General features: G+C 41.6%; 1 long non-coding RNA gene across 2 annotated transcripts; it reads left to right on the top strand.

The window, feature by feature from the left end:
- The first annotated feature begins 89 nt into the window (after window positions 1-89).
- LOC123478488 (uncharacterized) lies at window positions 90-23,325 on the top strand. 2 transcript variants are annotated; one of them, XR_008425586.1, is made up of 4 exons: window positions 90-293; window positions 6,659-6,771; window positions 8,912-9,105; window positions 23,229-23,325. It is a non-coding gene; the product is annotated as an uncharacterized lncRNA (long non-coding RNA). The 2 variants fall into 2 exon arrangements; XR_006653698.2 differs by lacking the exon at window positions 23,229-23,325 and adding an exon at window positions 11,585-11,939.
- The last annotated feature ends 230 nt before the right edge of the window (window positions 23,326-23,555 follow it).

Here is a 23,555-nt window from a genome sequence, read left to right as displayed (position 1 = left end):
AGCGGTGGAGGGAGGAGAGGGCGTGGCCGACGCTAAACTCCAGGTCCACGCCTGCCCTGGCCTGGACCCTTTCGTGAGGCTAGAAGTCCGCAGTACGCGTGCGCCTTCTTCCAGTCTGTGGCGGCCTATCAGTGCAGCGTCTTTCCGGCCACCGTAGCGAGAGAAGGTGTTGGAGCTTCTCGGACATCCCCAGAGCCCTGAATTCCGTGGCTGGACTGGGATGATACCGGAACCGAGGCCAGAGTTCCTTGCGGCTTCGTGCAGCCGGACCTAGCGAGACTACCGAGTTCTAGGTACTTCCCGGGGTCCCCGGACTGTAGCGGGGAATCCAGCCCTCCTCTTGGCAATCCAGGCTGCCCGAGACCCGAGCCTTGGTGGTGCAGGGACGAGCGCCTTTCCTCGGACATCTATACTGCATCAGGGAGCATTTCCACGGGGCCCAGGAAAACCCAGCGAAACGTTTACTTGCGGGGATAACCGCGGGGACCCCACGGGTTCTCCCGCAGACATCTCCCTTTTAAAACAGTTTCTAATTCGAAATCAAGCGCAGTGAGCTCGTTTGCAGTTTATGTACTCTATCACCAAGCTTTCCGGACTTGACTTCCTAACTATTCAGTCCGCGCAACAACTCATCACCTTCAGAGTCATCCTTCCACGAAGAACAGCAGCCTCCTCTCCTGCTATTTGCATTCATTTTTTACACGGCGCTTAGGATAGTCTTGTCAATACAAATATAATCACGGAACCCCCTGCTTAAAACTCTTCAGTGGCTTTCAGTTGTCTTAGAGTAAAAATAGTGATGGTTTTGAAGGCCCCTGGTGGCCCAACTTTCTCGCTTCCCCTCCATACACTGACCCCTAGCCACAACGACGTCATTTTTTCTCAGCTCTTCCCCCATGAAGTTTCGGGTACACGCTCAGTTTGTCCTCCCCCTCCTCATCTCTGCCTGCCCCCTGCCCCCGACACTTTTTGCCTCTTTGACACCTATTTATTTGTCAGATCTCAAATAGTTTTCTTTGGAGAACCACTTCCTGATCGACGCGTTGTATCTGCTGGAAGCTTCATGTAACTCTCTTAGTAGCACCTGTCGGTTCAATTTTACAATTAAAAAAAATATGTTGTCTCTTAGGTGGAAAACTTCACAAAAGCACAACTTGTGTATTTTTGCTAGCATCTAGCAAATGTAAGCCTGGCACATAATTGCTGTTCAATAGGTGTTATGGGAATTAATGTGTAGACACACATTGCTTGAAAAATTACCCCTTAATGGAATACTACTTGGCCATAAAAAAAGGAAATCTTACCTTTCACTACAGCATGGATGGACCTGGAGAGCATTATACTAAATGAAATAAGCCAGTCAGAGATAGACAAATACTATATGATTTCACCTACATGTGGAATCAAATGAACAAAATAAACTAACAAAACAGAAACAGACTCATGGGTGCAGAGAACAGACTGACAGCTGTCAGAGAGGAGGAGGTTGTGGGGTGCTGGGTGAGAAAGGTGAAAGGATTAAGAAAAAAACAGCCCTCAAAGAGACACAGTGATGACCAGAGAGGAGGGGGGTGGGGGAGGTAGAAGAGGGTAAAGGGGGGGATGAATGGAGATGGAAGGAGACTTGACGTGAGGCGGTGAACACACACTATGCAGATGATGTAGAATTGTACATGGAAACCTATATAATTTTATTAACCAGTGTCACCCCAATAAATTTAATTTGAAAAAATTTTAAAAAGAAAAATTACTTCAATTTGTATTGTGAAATAAGCCAAAATTCCTATACTGAGTAGATCTAGAAGAAGGTTTATAGGATGAGAAGATTATTGGGAGTACTTGGTGGGTGTTCTCCTTAAAAAGTTCTATTAGATGCAATTTTAATAGACTTAAGTTGGTGATTCTGACTACCCCTATTTAATTAGAATGATAATCAACAGGATCTAATCTTACATTCTAATACAAAACACTTTAATTATGCTCTTTAGACAGGTTTACCTGAATTGTATCTTAATTTTAAGTGAGGACAAGGAAGACTAGAAAGATTAAGATTACTGAATTTGCTGGAGGCCCAACAGGACAGGGTAGCAACTACAGATTGCTCTCCCTGCTGTGCAACTTGGTCTCTAGCAGCTTCTCTTAACCTCCTGTTCTCATTCAACCTAGGAACCAGTCCTGGCCTTAGAATGTCCAAAAGAAAAAGCAGAGGCTTTTCTGAAAGGTTAAATTTGATGCGAAAATGTAGAAGCTGTAAAAAAAAAATCAGTTGCTGGTGTGGGAAACTCTCAGGCAGGCCACCCGAAGGCACAGTGCCCTCTGGTGTTAGGGAGGGGTTATTTCACCGTATGCACGGGGAGACCTAAGAAGAAAATGGGAGCTTCCAAGAGAGCTCGCTGATCTAGAGCCCAGCACGCTATTAAGCAATTGTATTTTTACCACCACCACCAACAACAGCAAAGCTGTTGATTGACATCCAGGGTTATAATTTATACCCAATACTCTACATACCTTTTAGGACAGTGACTCTCCAAAGCTCTTCCTTGACAGGTGGATCAAACTTATGTGTGAATTATGCTACAAATAATGTTACAAATAATAGAAGATTGCACATCATCAACTTTTTAAAAGTATTAATTAGAGAAGGTTCAAGATTATCTATAATAATCTCTTATTCACTCATGTAAGAACATTCGAAAAAAAGGAAGTAGAAAGGGTATGAAACAATGGCAGATACACCCGGAAAGTTCTGCTTTGCTGTTAGTGCTGGGTTTAGAGAAACACTCCGCTGGAACATAGCCAGGTAAGTATGAATCTGATTACTGGAAAAATGGAGAGGGGTGCGTTTTGGTTGCAAGGAAGAAAGTCATTTGGTGATTTTGACAAATAGGAAATTTATTCTAAAGCTACATGAAGTAGGAAGGGAAAAGGAATCTCATACATATAGCCAGGCTACATGGATTGCAGGAAAAACTAAGTAGTTGGGCCTCACGGGAGGTTTCTAAGACTGCAGTTTGTTGGTTGGTCAGAATCCAAGGTCCCCAGTAGTAATAGGAAGTTGTGACTTTGAACTCTGCTACTCAACTAGTATCATGATTCAGTTACTTTTGTGTCTTGTTCCTCCTATTACCAGCTGGCCAGTCTACTCCATATGTCCCGGTTCAAATTCCCAAAAGGGAGAATCAGAGTGACTGTCTAGTTACTACTAAGCCGCATCATCATAAGTCACAGGCCAACTTATGGATTGATTAGCTCAGGTGGCTCCCCTGGTTTAATGAGCCGTGGCTGAGGGGCTCATCATATGGTATAGCTGTCATGGTGCAGGAATCAGCTGCTTTCCTCCTTATGGGCCGCGGGCACCTTTAGAAGGAGATGCTGAGCCTCATAGGTGCTATTTCCAAGGCAAAAGGTGTTTGTGATTCATTTAGCAGTATTTTCAGTTACTTACTCTAAAGAAATTTGGATGCTATTTCACTTTAAAAGGGTCTAAAGGGTTTTGTGGGAGTTCTTTGGGGAGGAGGGGAGGCAGGGGTGCTTAACTTCTAACAATATCTAGCAGAACTATAGTTGTGTAATGTGCTTTGGAAAATATGGCACTGCATTTATCAGGTGTTCGTTGTTGTAACAGAATTACCCACCTATCACATGTGGAGTGGCATCATACTTCCCTAGTAAATCTTGGTTTATGTTTTAGTCTAAAATCCTCAGAGCTATAAGACATATGGTTCCTACTGGTGTGATTTTTTCCTTCTCATTTCTTTGCAATTAATGCTGCAATCTGTTCTATATCTGAAAAAGATGGTTAAAATGGTGAATTCAAGTAAAAATAATACCAATCCTGATGCAGATGCATGCAATACAAAATAAGTCTCCATAAACAGCAGCACAGAAGATAATGCTGATGCCAATTTAGAAGCTGGTGTTTACTCAGGGTACAGGCATAAAAACAGTGTCAACTTGAAACTCATCCAGTAATTCCTTGAGCATTTTATACCAATGTTTCTGGTTTCCCTTTCGAATCTGTCCAAAGTTCAATGGGCACTTCGAATGACACTGTCAACCTTTAGTAGGTAGAAGAGAGCACACTCCACAGTATTTGAATCCTGGCTCCTTAGAAGTGAGTTATTCCAATTTGTAGACCTTTAACGAGAGATGGGTGGGCAGAGAACAAATCAAAGTATTTGTTCCCTTGGCTCTTTCCTGGGAGAAAGGTGCCTCGCATTGTTGACGTTTTGCTACCCAAGGCTACTGCTCATTTCCTGACCATCCTCTCTGCACAACTCTTTCCTTCTGGGAGAGCTGGGTGAGCTCTGGCTCCTCACCCCTCCTGGTCTGGGAGTGGTCACAGATTTCCCGCTGTTACTGGACCCAGGCTCCCAACTCTGTACACTTCCTCATCCTTTGATAACCCCTTGAAATTAAACACTCTGTAAATTACTCTAAATTGAGTTTGCCATCTGTTTCCTGTTGGGACCCTGTGTGACATGTTCATGTTTCTCAGCTATAAAAAGGGGATTAGAATAACATACGATTCTGGAGCTTAGTGGGAGAATAAAATGAAAGTGGATGTACGAAAAGGACTTTGCAAAGGGCTATAAATGTTAATAATGCTTAGGGAAGTGAATGTCCTGGCTGGTTACCCTCTCAGATTCATGAGGAAGTATCTTGAAAGGTTTCCCTGAATTAACGCCACTTTTGTCATATCTCTTTTTTTGCTGAAAACCTTAAGGTGGTTTTTCATTGCCTAGAGCTGTGGTTTTCAACTGGCGTGCCATGAGAATTTTTAAAACATGCAATACCTGATTATTTAATCAGGGGGGACACTGACCTCTTTTCAAGGCTGTTCTCATTTTTGTATTTGACAATCTAAGGGAAAAGAGGTCAGTGCCCTTGACTAAACAGTCAGGTAGTGCGTGTTTTAAAAATTCATGCTACATGCCGGTATGCTGCAGCACGTGGGTTCAAAATCGCTGACCAGAGGTTGTCTTTACCTTAGCGTTAAAGACCCTCCTACTTAGACTCTAATTCATCACTTTGCAGTTCGTCTTCCCTGCCCTCATAAATTCCAGCCAAACGATGTTTCCCAGGAGAGCTGACCCTGTTTTTCTGTGTCCTGGCCTTCGCTCATTGGTCATGCACTTACCCCTCAGATCCACCTAAATCTCACCATCCCTCAATGCCCAGTAGGAAACCTCAGCACAGTTACTATTTGTATCTAGAGCGCATACTGGGTGTACAGTTCTCTTGGAAATTAATGAAACATTGGAGATGTTAATGAGCCTCCTAGCAGTGATGAGCCACATTTTCCAAGCTTCTCACTTCACCCTTTTTCTGTGCAGGCTTGCAGGACCCAGCCTACTTCTCTCTCCTCTTGAGATGCCAGGAGCCACGTTCTTTCCGGAGATTTTTCTCCCTCCAAGATGGATTGTGAGAGAGCACTCTTTCTCCCTACTCTCCTCTGGCATGTCCCTGTAGTTTATAGTGGTTCTTACCTTAAGCATTTGCATTTGCCTTTGTAGAGAGGTAGCAAATAAGGGGAGTAACAGAGCTAATACAGAAGGATAGGCTTGATGAATGTTGCTACATTCTGATACTGTCCATCCTTTGCCTATATTTCCTGGATCCGTTCCTGCTCCGAGGTTTGCTTCTTTTGTCTCAGCATAGAGCCCCAGGAGCACCACTTCTGTCTCTCACCAGTCGGGGGAACAGATTTAGTGTGGTTAAAGTTATACAGTTAGTAAAAGCAGGACTGTTTGCCTCCAAATGTTGTGCTTCTTCCACTCTTCCAAACTGCATTACCCACATTACGTCACTTCCTGCAGTGGCAATCACAGGAGAACATATGAAGGCTCTCCAGTGGTTATTTTGACCTTAAATCCTGTACCTTTTGTAAGTTTTAATTTTTATTTTAATATTTAAGAATATTATCTCCATGTTATTTGTAAAGGTAACTAAAGACATAAATATTGCTTTATATGTCACTATATTAACCATTGCACCTTTACCTAAGGTTTAATGTAATTGGGACCACAGTTCTCATTCTTCTTTGCTGAATGACAGTCTTGAAAGTGAAGATTAATCCTAACACATGAAAAACAACCAAATGACCCCTGGCTGGTGTAGCTCAGTGGATTGAGCGTGGGCCTGCAAACCACTGGTTCAATTCCCAGTCAGGGCACATGCCTGGGTTGTGGGCCAGGTCTCCAGTAGGGGGTGTGTAAGGGGCAACCGCACATTGATGTTTCTCTTCCTCTCTTTCTCCTTCCCTTCTTTTCTGTCTGAAAATAAATACATAACATCTTTAAAAGAAAAAAACCCTGAAAGATGTTTCAAACTGTGTGTCTGTAAGAGGCCACAAAGAAATGGGGTAATGGGGTAATGGGTAGTGGTGAAAGAATGTGATGGTATTGGGAGGTGAGACCTTTGGGGAGTGATAGGGCCTTGAGAGCAGAGGGCTTGTGAATGGAGACCTCAGAGAGTCCCCTCACCCCTTCTGCTACATGAGGATGCAGCATAAAGAGCCATCCATGAACCAGGAAGTGGGTTCTCACCAGCCAGCAGATCTGCTGGGACATTGATCATGGACTTCCCAGCTTCCAGAGCTGGGAGAAATAAACGTCTGTTGTTTCTTAGCCACTCAGTCTGTGGTGTTCTGTTGCAGCAGCCCAAATGGACTGAGACACTGACCTTCATCAAATGACCCTCCTGCTGTCTCACTGCCCATGGGGTTCAGCCAATGAGAAGCACCAGCAGGAGATCAGGAGGAGTGAGATGGTATGTTTATTTGTTTACCCAGCTCGTCCCTGCAGGGCCGTCATGGCCAGGTTATATCCCTTAGGCAGATGTCACAGCCCTTGTCAGGCTATCTCCCCTGCCCGGACTTCGGTGGTTCAAGAACTGCTCTCACCTACCACTCTTACCCCTGCAGGAGTAAGGATGGTATTATTACTAGTCTTAAGTAATACACTGTCTCCTGTGATTTCTCTATATCATGTCCATACCTTTGGAAATAGTCCTTTCATTAAAGTTTCTTCAAACTACCCAGTTTGTGGGTACCAGCTATTCCTGCCAGGACCCTGGTAATCCATAAAGCTTGGTGACAAGCTGACTGCCGAGTGTTAAAACATGGTTCCTGCAGTGCCCTGGCGTGTGGGCACCCAGGGCCTAGAGACACCGGTCTAGAGAAACAGCTTGGGCATTGGTGCTCTGCTTCCTTTGACTCTTAGTGTTCTGCTTAGTCAGAGAACAACCAATGAAATCCTTTGGAAATAGGAGCCCAAGTTTGACACACACAAGAAATCACATCCCCCTTGCTTACCTGAAATAAGTTTGAATAGCTTTTTGGAGTTTCTGAACCTCCTCCTCTCCAAAGGACATACTTCCCTCCAAAGTAAGTTGTAAATTTTTTAAATTGTGTATTTGTTTTTGGTGTCCCTCCCTTCTTTACGGGAAGATTTCTTTACGGGAGTCCCCTGCCATCCCCTGAAGGTACTCAGGAACCCCTTGCTCTTGTACACTTACCTCCCTCAGTGAAAACTAGCTTCCGGGAAAGGTTCTGAGTTCATCTTCACTGCATAAATGACTGCTTGGCTTTGATATGTTACCTCTCTCGGATGGTAGAAGCCTTTGTCTAAAGCAAAGTTTTCCCAATGTCAGCACTATGGACTTTTTGTGCCAATAAATCTTTGTTGTGGGGGCTACTCTGTGCATTGTACTCTGTGCACTTAGCTGAGTCTCTGGCCTCAGCCCACTAGCTGTGAATAGCACCCTCCTTCCAGTAGCAACAACCACAAATGTCTCCAGAACTGCCCGATGACCTGTGGGGGTCACGTCACTCACAGCTGAGAACACTAGTCGACAAGGGTGGAGTTCCACCTGTGCAATCTGTGGGTATCATCAAACCAAAAGGAAAATTTGTCGGAGAGTAATACGTGGGAAGTCCCTCTAAAACACGGACCACAAGGGCATGTCGGTAGAGGACCGCCGGGTTTTCTGACTGAATCGTACGGTCAGGGTATTTGTGCTCCAGACTAATCTGCACATATCAATATTGAGGCTGAACATTTCCTGCCTAGTGATGCAGTTACAGTGACTTGCGATTATGAATAAAAGTATTTTTCCGTTCCTGTCTTGCATAAGAATGTATGGGTGATTTACAAATGCATTTGAAATGTCCTCTGTGTTAGAGTTCTCCAGAGAAACAGAACCAATTATATATATACAGGATAGGGGAAAAGTAAGTTTATACTTGTTCATATGGAAAATAATACAATAATTGATAAATAATAATACATGAATAAATTATTTTGCATACTCTCAACTGCAAACCTACTTTTGCCCACCCATACATATAGATATATATTATATATAGTAGATGATAGGTTTGAGTATCAGTTATATGTATTTATGTATACATATAAAATAGCCATTAAGAAATCTTTACTAAGTGCCTATTCTGTGATTTGTGTCTTTAGGGAATTCACAGTATGCTTAAAGAAATAAAATATCTCAATATAATGGCTATCAATAAATATTCAATTATTGAATCAGATTGCTCATTCTATAAGCTTTCCAAGAAAGAGATACTTCATATCTCCTATCTAGGATATAGCTTTTTATTTCACACTGAGTTAATACAGTTGCCTAGTTTTGCATAGAAACGGTTGGGAACTGAATTTGAAAGACTTGTCTCAAAATCATTCTCTGAGTACCGTCTTTTAGAATTATCTACAGCCGATTTCAGGACACGAGAGCCCACTCATGGTAGTTTAAACAAAAAGAAAGTGGCACGGCCAGATCCGGTGTTTTTGGTGATGCCAGGCCACTGTTTCTTTCTCTGCTTTATTTTTCAAGAGCTTTTTCTGGGTGACGGGGAAAATGGCCACTGGCTAGTCTGAATCTGTTTCCTCTTTAGGTATTTATAGCTCAAGTTCCCAGAAGAAAAGGAGGCACCTTTCTCAGTGGCACCATCAGAAATGTCCTTGAACAAGTCACTTTGGTCAAGGGGAAGACAAGCTGAGACTGGGCAAGCCTTAGTCATGAACTTCTGGGGCTGCGGGAGTCTGGGTCAACCCCGTCCAAGCAATGGAATCGTTTTCCAATGCAAAGGTAGGAAAAAGCAGTTCAATCAATATACTTGTCTTCTTTTTGGCCACACATGAAATGCACAATTACATCTAATTTTATAAAATTCTGTGCTCCTCACTACATTTTAAAGGGATATACTGACAATATATTATCAGTTCTTGGTTGATAGGTAAGTGAATTATAGAGAGGGGAGGGGAAAGAGAGATTTGGACATCAGGGGTAATGTCAATATAAGTCTTGGTGTTCAGCCTGCAGAAATGAATGAGACCTGGGTTCCTAGGCTCATGAAACTTAGAGCTAATGGGGAGAGTTAAACAAGTAAACACACATTTCAAGCCGATAGTAACAGGTATGAGGACAGACAATGATCTTCCACAAAGGAATGAAACTATCCTTGGTCTTTTATGGCACTATTTCTTGCCTCTGTGTGTGTGTGTGTGTGTGTGTGTGTGTGTGTGTGTGGCTTTCATGGGGGAACATAAAGGACAAACACACTGGATTTGAAGTGAGTGGACTTTGGGTGACATCTAGCTGTGTGACCTTAAACAAGGATGTGACCACTTCGGCTCTCAGTTGCTGTGAGTGTAAAATAAGGAGGCTGAACTCGATGATCCTCTAGATCCCTCTGTGTTTAAAAATTCCAGATACGTGCGTGTATGAGACTGTAGCAATCAACAGCGACTTCATTGGAATTGTTGGTTCGTTAGGATGTGTATAAACCGCGAAACCACTAGATGTCATCCACTTCCCAGATTTTGCTTTTCAAACCACACTTGAAATGCCAGGATGTCTGGGAGCTTAGTGGTTCCTTAAAGCAATGTTGTTCAAATGTGTCAGTGAATTTTTTTAAAAAGTAGACCATTTGGACTAGAGAGAGCAAATGACTTAGTTAAGTTCATGTGGCTAGTTAGCATTAAAATCAAATATCTTTATCTCTATTCCAGTGGAGTTTCCTCTCTTTAAATAATGCTTAGAAATGATGGTTTTGCATCAATTATCAACTTTGATATTGCTTCTTTTTTCTTCTTGAATTATTATTCAAAATAACTTCAGAATCTGTAATAAATTGCTTCCAGATTAAAAATAATACCAAAAATCCTGGACAAAAAACTAATATTACTCATAGATCACTACTCTACCTGGAAACTTGTTTGCAGATAATTCGTAGGCGGATGTAAAAAAAGGGGGGGGGAGCAGATGGGAATGGAAATGGAAATCAAAGTTCACAACACCTAGCTTATCTGAAGTTTAGATTTGGCAAACTCAGGTTTTCCTTTCTTACCATGGTTCTGAAGGGAATGTAAATTGAAAAGGGATTTCTGTGGAGTGAAACCGCTTTTTGAAGGGCTGCATCAAACCTCTTCACGTTAATTTCTATGTCATCCCTTGAACCTCACCTAACACGCAGCTCCTAACAAACACGGTTATCCAATCCTTGCTTCAGATGTCTCTGGGGACCAGAAATGGAAATGGAACTGTAGGAGGCAGGCCCGCTAAAGTAATCAGCAACAGCATAGATACCCCGATTAGAAGAAGGAGGAGGAAAATTACTAGATTCAAAGAAATAAAACTATATCACATCATCGTAAAAGAACAGATGTTTATAATGACAACCTTGTGTCTTCAAGAAAAAGTTAAATTACATTGTCTATCCTTTATGACATGTAAGCTCTTTGAGATGGATTTCCTATAAAAGGGTTTCCATGAAGCTTTGGTGTCTAAAAGGCATTAAGTTTTGCTTATATGAGAATGTTATTTATGTCATGCTTATAAATGTGAAGTTACAATAAGCCCCTTTTTCCAGATCGAGGTGGGAATGAATCGTGTATATAGTGAGTCTGTTGGTACCCGCTTCATTTCCTGAGTAAATTGGGAATGGTACTACTCCTGCATAGGGATGCTGTGGGATATTTGAAAGAGGGCAGGAAGTGGAAAAGGCTATATAATTGTAAGCTATCAAAATGAGGACAGCAAAGAAAAGTGAATGCACACACCCTCCCTAGAAAATCTCTAAGGAGATGAAGTGAGAAAACTGAAGAGCTCAGAATTCGGTAAGAACAGGAAGGAAGACCTCGGGTTAACTTCTCTGTGGGTGGTGAAGTTGCAGAACTGCTCTACTTTCCAAAAGATAAGAAGCGGTCAGAGGATTCTGCCAGGGATAAGAAGACGGGAACACTCTGAGCAGCACGGAGACGCTACCCATCTGTGCTCAGGAATGCGTGGGCCATGGCTTCTCATCTGTGATGGAGCTCTCTGCAGTGAAGGGCCTGGCTCTGTGTTTTCTCTCTCCCCGTTTTCCCCCCGGCTCAATTCCAGCGTGGAGGAACACTGGGACCTGTATAGTGTCTTCCTTAAGCTACTTTCAGTTTTGTTTGATATCTGGCCTGGGTTGGACAACTGGGGTGTCCTGCTATTTTTCCTGTTTTATGTAGTCAGGCTTCAGTATTTTTCTCCCACTTTTTTAACCCTCTTGAAGAACCCTCTTTTTTGTCCCTCTTAGTGAAAGTTGCTTGTTGTTGGAAGATTCCAGTTGGTTTCAATGAGGAAGCAGGACAAGTTCACCATCATGCGTGTCCACGTATCCCAAGCATGTGCTGATTAAATTTCTACATCCCCTCAAGCCACCTCGTGTTGTGCAAAATTGTTATGGTGTCAGAATCCAGAAACAACCAGCCAAACGTCCTTTATTTCAATGTTGGAATTTCGTATTCTCTTGTATATTACTGGAAATAATTTGTTTCCCACGCATGTTTGTTACACTATAGTGGCATGGGTAATGTTGGGCTAAGGTGGCGTCCGCATTCCCATTATAAACTTTGTTTGTCAGGCTTTTGTAACTTGACTGTAAAATTCTGCAGGTTTGAGATGCCCTCAATCTCGGAACTGTTCTGGAAAGAATAAAATAAGTTTATCTTAAATTGAATAAATATTAAGAGTCAAAATAATTGTTCATATCCTGTTGCTATTTTTGTCAACTCTAAGCACTAAAGCATAATTTTTTAATTCTCTTTTTAAAAAAAATTACTTTATTGTCGTCCAAGTACAGTTGTCTACATTTACCGCCCCACTCCCACCCCAGCCATCCCTCCCTCCTTCCCCTGATTCCACCCCCCTTGGTTTTGTCCATATGTCCTTCATAGTTGTTCCTGAAAACCCTTCTCCCCTTCCCCCCCCATTATCCCCTCCCGTCTCCCCTCGATCTGTGTGACTTTTAGTACAGTTTGGAAGTTCATCTTTAGATCACAGAAGGGTGTTTTACTTCTGCAAGTAAATCAACTAACATCTGGGTAAGGAAACTTTTCAACTGCATAAAAGCTTCATGTTTTGAATGAAGTGTTTCATTAAGTGTCACACAGCGGAAGGGCAGACAACACAAACTGTTTAGGTGTGTTCTGATGCAGTCTTTCTTCAACCTGAGAGATACACCCACAGAAATTCTGCTTCATCTACCTTTTCTCTCATGAGTTTTTTCCTTTTTCAAAGTTTTGGTTCAAATTCTACTTTTGATGTTTAACAGCAAGGGGCTTCCGGGGGTAGAAGTGAATGGGCCATAGCTACACATCAAATTCCCTTTGTAATAGTGTCTCTGCAGTCTATGCGTAAGTGAGCTGAGGAGCGTGCAAGTGAAATACTTTTTCAATTGAACTGTCTTTCTGGAAAACTTTAATTTTTAACTGCCAATTTGTCTGCACTCCTCCATTTTTAACCTACCAGCTCAAGGATAACTTGAGCAACCCTGAGGCTTTTGCTGAACTTTCAGAGATCAAGGCTCCAGCGGGGACCCTCCCCCTCTGGGAATGCTTTCCACTTTCACTGACTTCAAAGCAGACTGATCCCAGAGAGAGATAGGCGCAGTTGGGGGCTAGCTAAGCCGAATTTTTTATCAAGAATGTTTTTGGGTAGGGTTCATGGGATGAACCATACTGTGTACAATTTTTAATCATCCTCCAAGCCCTAAATGTTTGGTTTCAGTAAGTTCAGCTTGAACTGAAAGCCCGTCAGTTGAAAATTGAGCAGATGTCTTATGGGAGCCCCACCTCCCCCAGTTACACAGGCTTCCTGCAAAAATGACATCATTCCAGCTTCTATAAGGTAGGAAGGAACACGGAGTGGGAAAGGGGCTGAGAGAAGCCCTGTCACCTCCTGGCTGGGTGGTTTTCACTAAGTTGCCACCCTTCTCTTAAAGTCAGTTTCTCTCTGACATTAAAAAAAAAAAAAAAAAGAAGAGCACCTATCATAAAAATGGTTATTTTTATCATTTATGCAGGGATTGGAAAAAACTTTTGGATAAGGGCCAGATAACAAGGGCCAGATAACAAATGTTATCAGCTTTGCAGATCACATGGTCTCTGTAGCAACTACTTTGTCCCTGTAGCTAGAAAGCAGCCTTAGACAATATAGAAATGATGGGTGCAGCTGTGTTCTGATAAAACTTTATTTACAAAAACTGGAGGTCTATAGGCCATAGTTTGCTGACTTCTGGTTTAACGCATCCTTGTATACGTATGGTGCATACCAGGCAAGTGTTAACTGCTTTACGTACATTAGTACACTAAATGAGGTAGGTATTACTATTGTCCTCGGTTTATTAATGAAGAAGCCAAAGCTCGGAGAGGGTAATCCACTCGCTCAAGCACAAATGGCTAGTAAATGGCAGAGGTGAGTTTTGGCATCAAGTCCAACTGCCTCAGCCTCTCTCACCCTTTTCCTTAGACCGACTTACTTCCTACCTAAAAGAGCTTCCACTAGGGAATTGCAAACTCCAGCACCATAGATTAGGAAACGTGACCCAAATCCTAGAAACTCCAACTGGTGAGTGCCATAAAATAGCATTAGATTAGTTTGCCAGAGAACATAGTTTCTAGATGATTCTTGGAATTTAGCTTGGTAATATGGGTCAAAATCATTTTTTTCTGCTATGCAACTCTACTTGTTTCACCCATATTTTAGCTTAAAGGGGAGCGATTTTCCTTCTCTACAAATGCATTTAAATAATTTTTCTGCTTGTCTTTCTCCCTTGAAAGCAAGAGAACTATTAAGATGAACTATTTATTTAGATCTGACTTTCTCTTTTTAAGTGGGGAAAAAAACCAAGCATATTTTTCTGTTTTTCCCCTGTAAGAGAAAAAAAAATAGAAACAATACGAAAACTTTGGCAAGTACCAGAGATATGGTGAATTATGTTTCAACATGTCATTCCCATCCTCTTATGTGATTCGACAGTCACTGAAGGGCTTGCATGTTCAGCTGTACAGCATGTGCAATGTGGAAAAGTGTACGCATTTTTACCATAAGGTTGTTGGAGTGTTACTCAGGCAGAACAGCTCATTTGGCAAGACTCAGAAGTAAATTGAGAATCCAACTTGGTTTATCTCCATCAGGGTGGGGAGAGTTCCCCCAATACCTCATGTCTTCCAACTGGCTCTGTCTGTCTCCCAGGGAAGTCTGGGACTAAATAAGAAAACAGTATTGACTGGAAAGTTCCCACATTTTCAATATGGTGGAAGGAACCATCTGTCAAGCTTTTCTGTGATGGGCTGTGACCTGTGATGCCCTTCACAACTCTTTTAGATTTCCCAGGAGATCTTATCAGAGGGCCTCTGAAAGGGAGCATGGACTCAAAGGAAGGTCTGTAATACATTAAAGATTCTCAATGAACCTGACCTAGGCAGGGTGAACTTCCTTATTTCAAAGGCTTCCTCTTAACCAATCAGGGCACAAACAGACACCAAGATCTGAACTTGCAGGACAAAGTGTACATACATACCTGTGTATGTACTTGGTCAAGGCAGGAATGCCTGGAGCATTCTTTCCTTACTCTGGAGCCATTCTGGCTTCTGAAGCTTGGTGAGTGTGCCCCGGTGTTTGGATTGGAGCTATGAATGCTTTGTGGACAGTAAACCTGGACAATTCTTTGCAGGTTTTCTTGGATGAACTCTCTTGGAGATCTGATTTTACCAAATCAGCATTTCTGGTTTATTTTCTGGGATTAGTGAGGTAGGTGCATAGTTGCCACTAACATCATCATCGAGCAATAATCAGTAACCCATGTGAGGACAACACAGTACATCAGTGCCACCACTTCTCTCTCCAGAGCTTTCACTTCTAAGAATCTCCGCATTCTGGGGTCCCCATGCTGATCCCTCATGTTTATGACCCAACCAAGCCTGGCCTTTCTCGACTTGCTGTGTATCCATATCTTGTTCATTTCTCTAACCCAGGCCCAGGATTGTTTGGCAGAGTCTCGCTACTGTGTTTTTAGGAAAATTAATCACCCATTTTTTTTAACTGAAATTAAGTCGTCAGGAGGAGAATGAGATAAAATTTGTTACTTTTTTTTCTGATTAATGAAGGAATTCCAACTGTATCAGATACTAAGTTGAATTATAGTTCTCCAGGAGAACCAATTTGTATGTGTGTGTATATAAATATACATATATATATATGTATATTTGTATACATTTGTGTGTGTGTATATATATGTGTGTATGTGTATATACACACACACGTACATTAAGATACATGGCTACACTAAAGATGACAGATGTTTCCAGGGGAACACCTTTCCAATGAACTAGAAAGTACACGATTATGGTAACAGGATATAGGACAAGTCACACATGTGAACAATTTCATCTCTTTATAGCGACACCAGGGCAAAGATGTGACATTTGAGTTCTTGAATTGTCTAGAGACTTCAATTAATTACCTACTTATCAATGAAATGATCTTTTAGCAAATTACAGAGCTTATTTTGTGATTGCCCCCAGAAAGAGGCAATTGCTTTCTTTTCATTTTGAGTAAAATTTACTTTGTTAGCAGGAATAAAACCTCAATAAGATTAAACATTTGATTACAGATCATCAGCAGCAAAATGTGTCAATTATTCTATGCTTAGAAACACATTTCATTTTAATCCACTGTTTTGGTAAGTTTATCATGGGATGCATTTCTTCTAAATATACTGCAGTATCCGAGCTTCTCTAGATAATCATACTATCCAAAGCACATTAAATTACTGACAGAGTTTTACCATCTCTTCCCTGGCCACATTTTTTCTGTTTATTATAATAATAATATGCATCCACCCTAGAACATTTGGAAAATAGGAATATTGTATGAAATTATATAAAAATATAATTTATAACCTGAATGCCCATGAGTAACCTTACTAGCACTTTGGTGTATTTCCAGCCTTTTTCCATGCGCATATCCACCTGTGTACATATACCACAGTAAGAACATTAAACCAAAATTTTACTGGATTATGAATTCATCTGCATAGTCCCAGCCCCCAACCACAGCCCTGCAGCCTCACTTCTTCCCCATTGTTTCTGGGTGTCCCGGGGTGTCCCGGATGAGCTCATACACAGTGCCTTGCGCGATGTTCTGTTTCTCTTACTGCTGTCTCCTGCCCTTGCTTCTCGCTCACTGCAGCATCCTCAGAACATAGAACGGCCAGACAGAGAGCTGATCAATACACCATTATTGAGGTGTTGGGTAAATAAAAAATCTCCTTGAGGGCCATGCCCCAGAGTGTCCCAACTGCTCCTTCTCCCTCTGAGGATGCCGTTGTCCCAGTAAGGGTTCGGTCTCCTCACTCTGTCCCCACACTTCGCACCGCGCTGCAGGGATGCTCCACAGAGCGCTGGAGAAGGCTGCTTCCCAGCCCTGAGCCGCACCTTGTCACCCCAGACATCACTGCCTTCCTGAGCTGTTTCTCACGGGTCAGAGTCCCTGGGAGGGCGTTTCCTCCGGCTCCTTCCCGCAGCCCCCTCTCCACTGGATTCCGACACTGGGCTGGGAAGAATGCCTGAAACCAACACCGAGATGTCTCTTTTGGTTTTATGTCCTGTTTTCTCCTCTCTCCAAATGTTTTCATACGAGTGAAATTTGGTTAAAAAAGAGAAAGGAGTTGCACTCAGAAAATATGTTTAGAAGGCTTGAACAATGGGCAAAATCACCTCAGTGCCTTAGTGGTGTGTTTTGCCTGACATATGCCTGAGAAAGTGTGAGAAAATCAGTAGTATTTTACTTTCCTTAGTTATCACTTGGTGGTTGGTGGTGGTTGGAAGCGCTGTCAGAGCTGTCCTTGCCTCTCTGCAGTTTGGAGAAACACCTCAGCTAGGTCATTTACTTTCTCCTACACGTTTTCCATCTAGAATCACTGCCAGTCCTCCAGCCCAGAATAGTCTCTCCCCTCTTACGTCTCTCTCCACGCATATGTGCGTGCACACACATAGAAGGACTGTGGAGGGGCCAATGGAAAGAGACGGGCCTACTCCCTTTCTCTCTTTTTTTTCCAGGCAGCCTTTCTGAGACGCTAATAATAGTAGTTAGCCGACTTCCCTCAGCTCTCTCCTGAAGAAATCTTATTCAGATTTTTTTAGATTTTGAGGCAATGTTCATGTTGTAGGTTGATTTATTAATTTTGGTATTGGATTAACTCAGTTTTTTGAGCCATGTAGTCAAATTCACTTTTATGATTTACATAATTCACTCATTGATGCCAGACTTGTCCTTTGATACAGAAAAAAAATTCAGCTTGGGCAAGACAAAAGGAATCAAGTCCATTTTAATAGTCAAGATCAAACGCTAAAGGGAAAGAAGTGATGAAAGTTTTGGTTTTTGAAACTCAATGGTTGTTTCTGTTCCTAGCACTTTGGGTGTGCGGGGACTTTTCAAGTTCATAATTTGAATCATAACAAGGGCATCTTTCTAGGATGGGCAGCTCCAAGGGTGCCTGAAACCTGAGGATAGCTTTCCCTTCCAGCGCAGCTGCTCTCAAAAGACCCCTCCGGGCCGACAGGGTGTTCTGCAGTTGAAGACTGAGGAACAAAAGGGGGGCAGTACCCAGAAAAGAAGGTGACCTGAGACTCCTCAGAATGATTCTGAAGACTATCCGAAGTCTTATTTTTATTCTTTCCCCATATGAACTCAGTCCATGGTTCATACCGGATGATTTCCTTCCTCTCTGTCTCCTCTCCTGTTATTCCCAAGTTGGCACCAAGTCCATGGGAAAGAAACCAAAATGGGCCTCCTGATGCTTCCCTGAAACCACCTGCATGCGATCTTCGAGGACTGGCTTGAGCCCTTCCCCTTCTTCGTTGCCTTCGCTGACTATTCCAGTCCTTATCGATGTGCCTTTCCCTCTGCTCACTCCAGGCACTTGGGGTCTATCTTACACTATTTAGCAGTGAGCTCATGTTTGGGATGGTCTGCACCATTGACTGGGAGTCAGGACATCTGTTTGTCCCAAGTTCATTTACTAGGTGGGTGTCCTTTGGTTGTATCACCTTTCTGACTTTTCTGGGTCTTATTTTTCTCCCCCCCCCCAAAAAAAAACACAGAGGATAGGTAGATCATCTGTAAGATGGCTTTTAGTTTAATTCTATTACTTCTACTGCTTAAGAATAGGGTACTTTTAGTTTTATTTATTTCTTTTTAAATTCTTTTTATTTTCAGTTACAGTTGATGTACGATATTACATTAGTTTTAGTTTCAAGTAGTTTTTAATTGCACACAGAACCATACTGGACAATTCTGTCTTCCTGACGCCCAGATGCATGCTGCGTGCAAAGAGAACTCAACAAATGAGTACTTTGTGGCCGATTCAAACATGCAGAAAGTACGAATATTGAAATGTTTATTCTATTCTTCTATGAATAAGGAAATTAATATCAAACATTTATTGTCGTATGTTGGACTCAGTCTACCATTAGCTCAAGCTTTTCTAGATTTTCTACATCAGTAGCATGTAAAATGAGAATCATTAGTCAGAAGATGACTCTGTGATCTTATACGATTCTAAATATCTCTTCTTGATTACAAAGATTCTCCACTGGGGCAACCTTTGTGTTCCTCTCCCCGTCAAGGAGATATATAGCAATGACTAAACATTTTTGATTGTCAATATTAAGGATGTGTTATTGGCATTTAGTCAGTAGGGGCAAGGGATCCCATGAAGCATTCTACCATGTACAGGACCGCCTCTTACAACAAAGATCGATTTGGTCCAAAGTGTCAATAGTGCCACGGTTGAGGAACCGCTATGTGATGAGCTTACTGAGGTTAGAGATTGCCCCTTATGCATATTTGTTCCCAGGACATCAATACTTGTTTCTCCCACTCTCCTGAAACTGACCTAATTCTGTCAGTCTGGCTTAATATTAGGTACCTTTTATGGAACATAATTGTTTCAAAGTTGATCATCTATGTGGACCTCTTACTTGGTAACTTTTAAATAATTAGAAAATAAAATTAACTAGAGTAATCGCCATTGTAACAAATAAGGTTTGGCATCAGAGGCTTTAACACCATAGTTCTCTGTACATCAAGCCTATATAATGTTATTTACAAATGATAATATAATCCCTTTATAATGAATAAACCGAAATAGACATTTTCCCCCAAAGTCAGGCTTAAGTATGATATATAAATTGAATATGAAGCACATTTCCAGATCTGAAGGTGAAAGAGTGAAAATATCCAATTTATCTGTAGTTGAATTAATGAGTGAAAAGGAAAAGAGAGACACTTGGTACTTATACCTTTAGTATTAATATTTTCGTCTCCCCAACTTTAGCTTTGGGTATAGTATGGTTTGTTTTTTATGATTTGAGAATTTATGTAGTTCCATTGCTATTTGCCAGTGAATGATGTTGTGGATATTTAGAAGATTCTAGTTCCTAGACTGATTGATCCATAGAATCAAGCATGTATAGATTGATCTCATATGTCAGGTCTTTGGTAAATAAAGACCGAAGAATAAGAAATCTGTTCTCTAGCAACATAAAGGCAATTAGAACAGATAAGATATATCTGATATGTCTATAATATAAAAATAAATTTAAAAGTTTATGAGACAGACATAAGTAAAGTTCTATTATAGTTCACAGGAGGGGAGATTATTTTCAGCTGGTGGGGCTGGTTGGACGTTCTGTACGGAGAACTGAAGAGCTCCTTTGGTCCAGTCGCCTTCGCGCTTCCTGGCCAATATCAAAACCACTGTTTATTGTGTGTGTAACTTCTTAGAGTCTCGAGAGAGATTACGTAGCACATCTCAAATTTGCTACTTCATGTGTCATTCGATTTGTCCGGGTTAGAGTTTGATAGGACACATCCCAGAAAATGCTACACTTCTCTAAAAGAACTGAGTGAATGTGGAAGAAGGCAGGCCTTCAGATATCCATAATAGCACTTTGAGGAAGGAGAGGGGAAGTTACAATTATCCTGTGACAGAACCGTGCTGTGTCTTCTTTATAACTGATCTCATGGGCCGTCACCAAGTCCCAGTCCTAGAAGGGTTGATTCGGAGACCAGGGTTGAGCAGAGAGAGGCCTGGAGACTTGGGGTTCCATGGAGGATGCCACAAGTGTTTCATGCCTATTTTCTCCATTGTAAACCAGGAGTCTGGTCTGGCTCCATATTAACTTGCTGACTGGCTACATCACTTAGCCTGTTGCTTATCTGTTACTAAACAGGAACGGTGTGTGAGGGGCAGTTTCCATGCCCTTCGTTTTTCCATTTCCACGTCAGGGATTTCATCTTTGAGACTATGCTTGTTTTTCTTTTTAAAACAAAACAATTGTGGCAGTTTTGAAAGAGATATGAAATGCTCCTTTAATTGTAAATAATTGTTCCACGTATTTGGCAACAGGGCCCACTGGGAGCTAAGGGCTCCCGAGGTCAAAATGTGGAACCCATTCTGACGACATCAAAGCCGCCCTGTTTTCTCCAGAGGGTAGAGAGCAGACACGTCCGCTTGATCCAACACATTCTTTTCTTGCAGCCAATTATTACTTATTATTGGTTACTTATTATTGTTGGACACACTGACGAGCAGGAAGACAAGGCAGGGACTGGGGGGGCATCTTGCCAGATGACTGCCCCCTCCCAGGCATTTGTAAGTGAACACTATAAAAATCACCAAATACTGGAGTTGAAGGGAACTGAATGACGTCAATGAAGGAAGCCAGTTCTCCTAGACAACAAAGAGGGAAACTGAGACCCAGAAAGTTTAAGAGAACTGCCTTAACCAGTGAGGCCATAAAAGCAGATTTTGGACTCAACATCTCCCTCCTACATCAGCATTCATTTCCTACACCATAAATTAGGGCCCATGATTTGATTTATGATGCTACACAGTCTCTATCTATGACACTTGGTTTCTTCACTGTTGGTTTCAGTGTAAACTGGGGTTCCCTGATATCCTGTCCACAGGCACTAGGCTTTGGAGGCTTCTAACTAGAAACACTAGATATTTCTGGCAAAGCTGAGTTTGGATCGTGTAAAAAATAGATTTGCAATAGGGATTTGGTTTCATTAAAAACTGAATGAAAAAAAATGAGACAAAACTTCCAGGTAAGAATGTATTTGGGGTTTTAGTGAATCCATAATTTTGAGGAAGAGTAGGAGAATGAGGATCAACCTTCACTGCTTGACTGGCCCAGCCCTGCCCAGCACTACAGGAAAGTATGGTAGAAAACATTGGAAATAGGTCTGTAAATATTCCACCCAGTGAGATGGAAAGCATGCTCGTGCTCAGCAGGCTACATCTCTGTCTGGGAACCACCCCAAATATAAGAGAGCAACAAGGGCGGAGGCAGCGTGCAGACATGACTGCAAACCAAAGAATTCTGGCTCTTGCAGGCAGTCCTCCTTGATTAAGCCAGGGCAATCACCAGTCTGCCAAAACAATCTTGAGCCCGTGCTTTATTCTCAATATACCCACTAAGCAATCAACAAATATTCCTGAGCACCTGCTGTGTGCCAGGCACTGGGAATACAATGCCGTATAGCTGTGCTCTTTCCCCTGAGCAGTTTGTCTTTTATCACGAAATTTCCAGGGGATCTCTGGAAATCGTCTTTGATCTGTAGTTAAGGGACACTGCTGCAGGTGTCCAGGAACATCCTTCACTGGTTGTGGGAGGGAACTTGAACTCTGTGCACAAGTGAAATTCAAATATAAATACTGTTGTCTGAGGCACTGGGATGGGGGATGGGGTGGCATGGAACCTGAGAGAGAAAAGTCATCATGAGTGAGAAATGGGCCCAGCAGTTCAGAGAGAACAGCATGGTCGGGGTCTGGATGTTGGGGAGAGAGGGGTTCCGGTTTGGTATGAAGCCCTTTGACCCAGACAACGGTCCCTCACCTTCCATGAGGGTTTACTTCATTCTACCATGTACTATGTAATTTGCATGTCTCTTTCTCTGTCTCTAAGTCTCTTAATGACAAAGCAATTAACATTGAAATAGTAACTTTTGTCTTTTCTCTTACTCCAAATGAATGTTTATTCTCTGACTCTTAGAAAATAATAAGCAAAATGAAGAAACAACCAGTTAGTATAGGGTGTATAACTTTCAAAGAATATATAGAGATCTAAATATATAGAGAGAAAGAGAGAGATGCATACATATTTACATACTCATACACACAAGAAACAATCACATAAATGGATAATAAAATGCACTATAGACATACTGCTTTGTTTTCTAGCTAAAAGTAACTGTAATATATTTTTTCTATCACTACATATTTATCACCATCATTTTGAATAGCTTCATAGCAATATATGTTACAGATATGCCACAATTTATTTAATTGAATTTATTACTATTGGACATTATCCCCAAGTTTTTGCTCAAACATACTTTTGGAATAGACATGGAACAGAAAGCGTGATTTGATGAACCCTGGCAAACAGGCACAGTTGTAACAACCATCACAATCACAGTGTAGAACATTTCTGTCACCTCACAAACTTCTCTGACACCTCTTTGCAGTCCATGCTCTCTCTCCATTCCTTGGCTCCTATTACCAGTGACCCGTTGCTTTCACTATCATAGCTTTGCCATTTCTAGAATGTCATATAAATGACATCGTTCGTATGTGGTATGTGGAGAGGCTGACTTTGTTACTTAGCATAATTCTTTACAGATTTATCCATGCAGTGTGTTTATTAGTCATCTGTTCCTTTCCATTGCCGATAGTAAGTACTCGATTGCACAAGTACGAACATATCACAAAACGTTTATTCTATGTACCATTTGATAAATATTTTCATGTATTTGGGTTTTTCTTGAGTGAATATCTAGAATCTTACTTGCTGGGTCATATGGTAAATGTATGTTTATCTTCATAGGAAATCCAAATTTATGAGCATTCCAGCTGCCCCACATCCTTGCCAGCCCTTGAATATGGTGAGTCTTTTTGATTTTAGAAATTCTAGAATTCTAGAGTATGAGTGGGAGTATTAAATTATGGTTTTAATTTGCATTTCCCTGATGCCTAATGATGTTGAGAATCTTTTGTCATCCATATATCTCCTTAGGTGAAGTGTCTGTTCAAAAAATCTTTGCTCTTTTTGTTGTTTGCTTCTTAATAAATTTTAAGGGTTTAACAAATATATAAATATGATTAAAATCCTTGGTTGGATATATGTTTTGCAAATATTCTCTCATATAATAGT

This window comes from Desmodus rotundus, chromosome 1 (assembly GCF_022682495.2).
Source record: "Desmodus rotundus isolate HL8 chromosome 1, HLdesRot8A.1, whole genome shotgun sequence".
In the NCBI taxonomy this organism is placed as follows: Eukaryota; Metazoa; Chordata; class Mammalia; order Chiroptera; family Phyllostomidae; genus Desmodus; species Desmodus rotundus.
The sequence above is the reverse complement of the archived record's forward strand: the minus strand, read 5'-3'. Positions and strand labels throughout refer to the sequence as shown.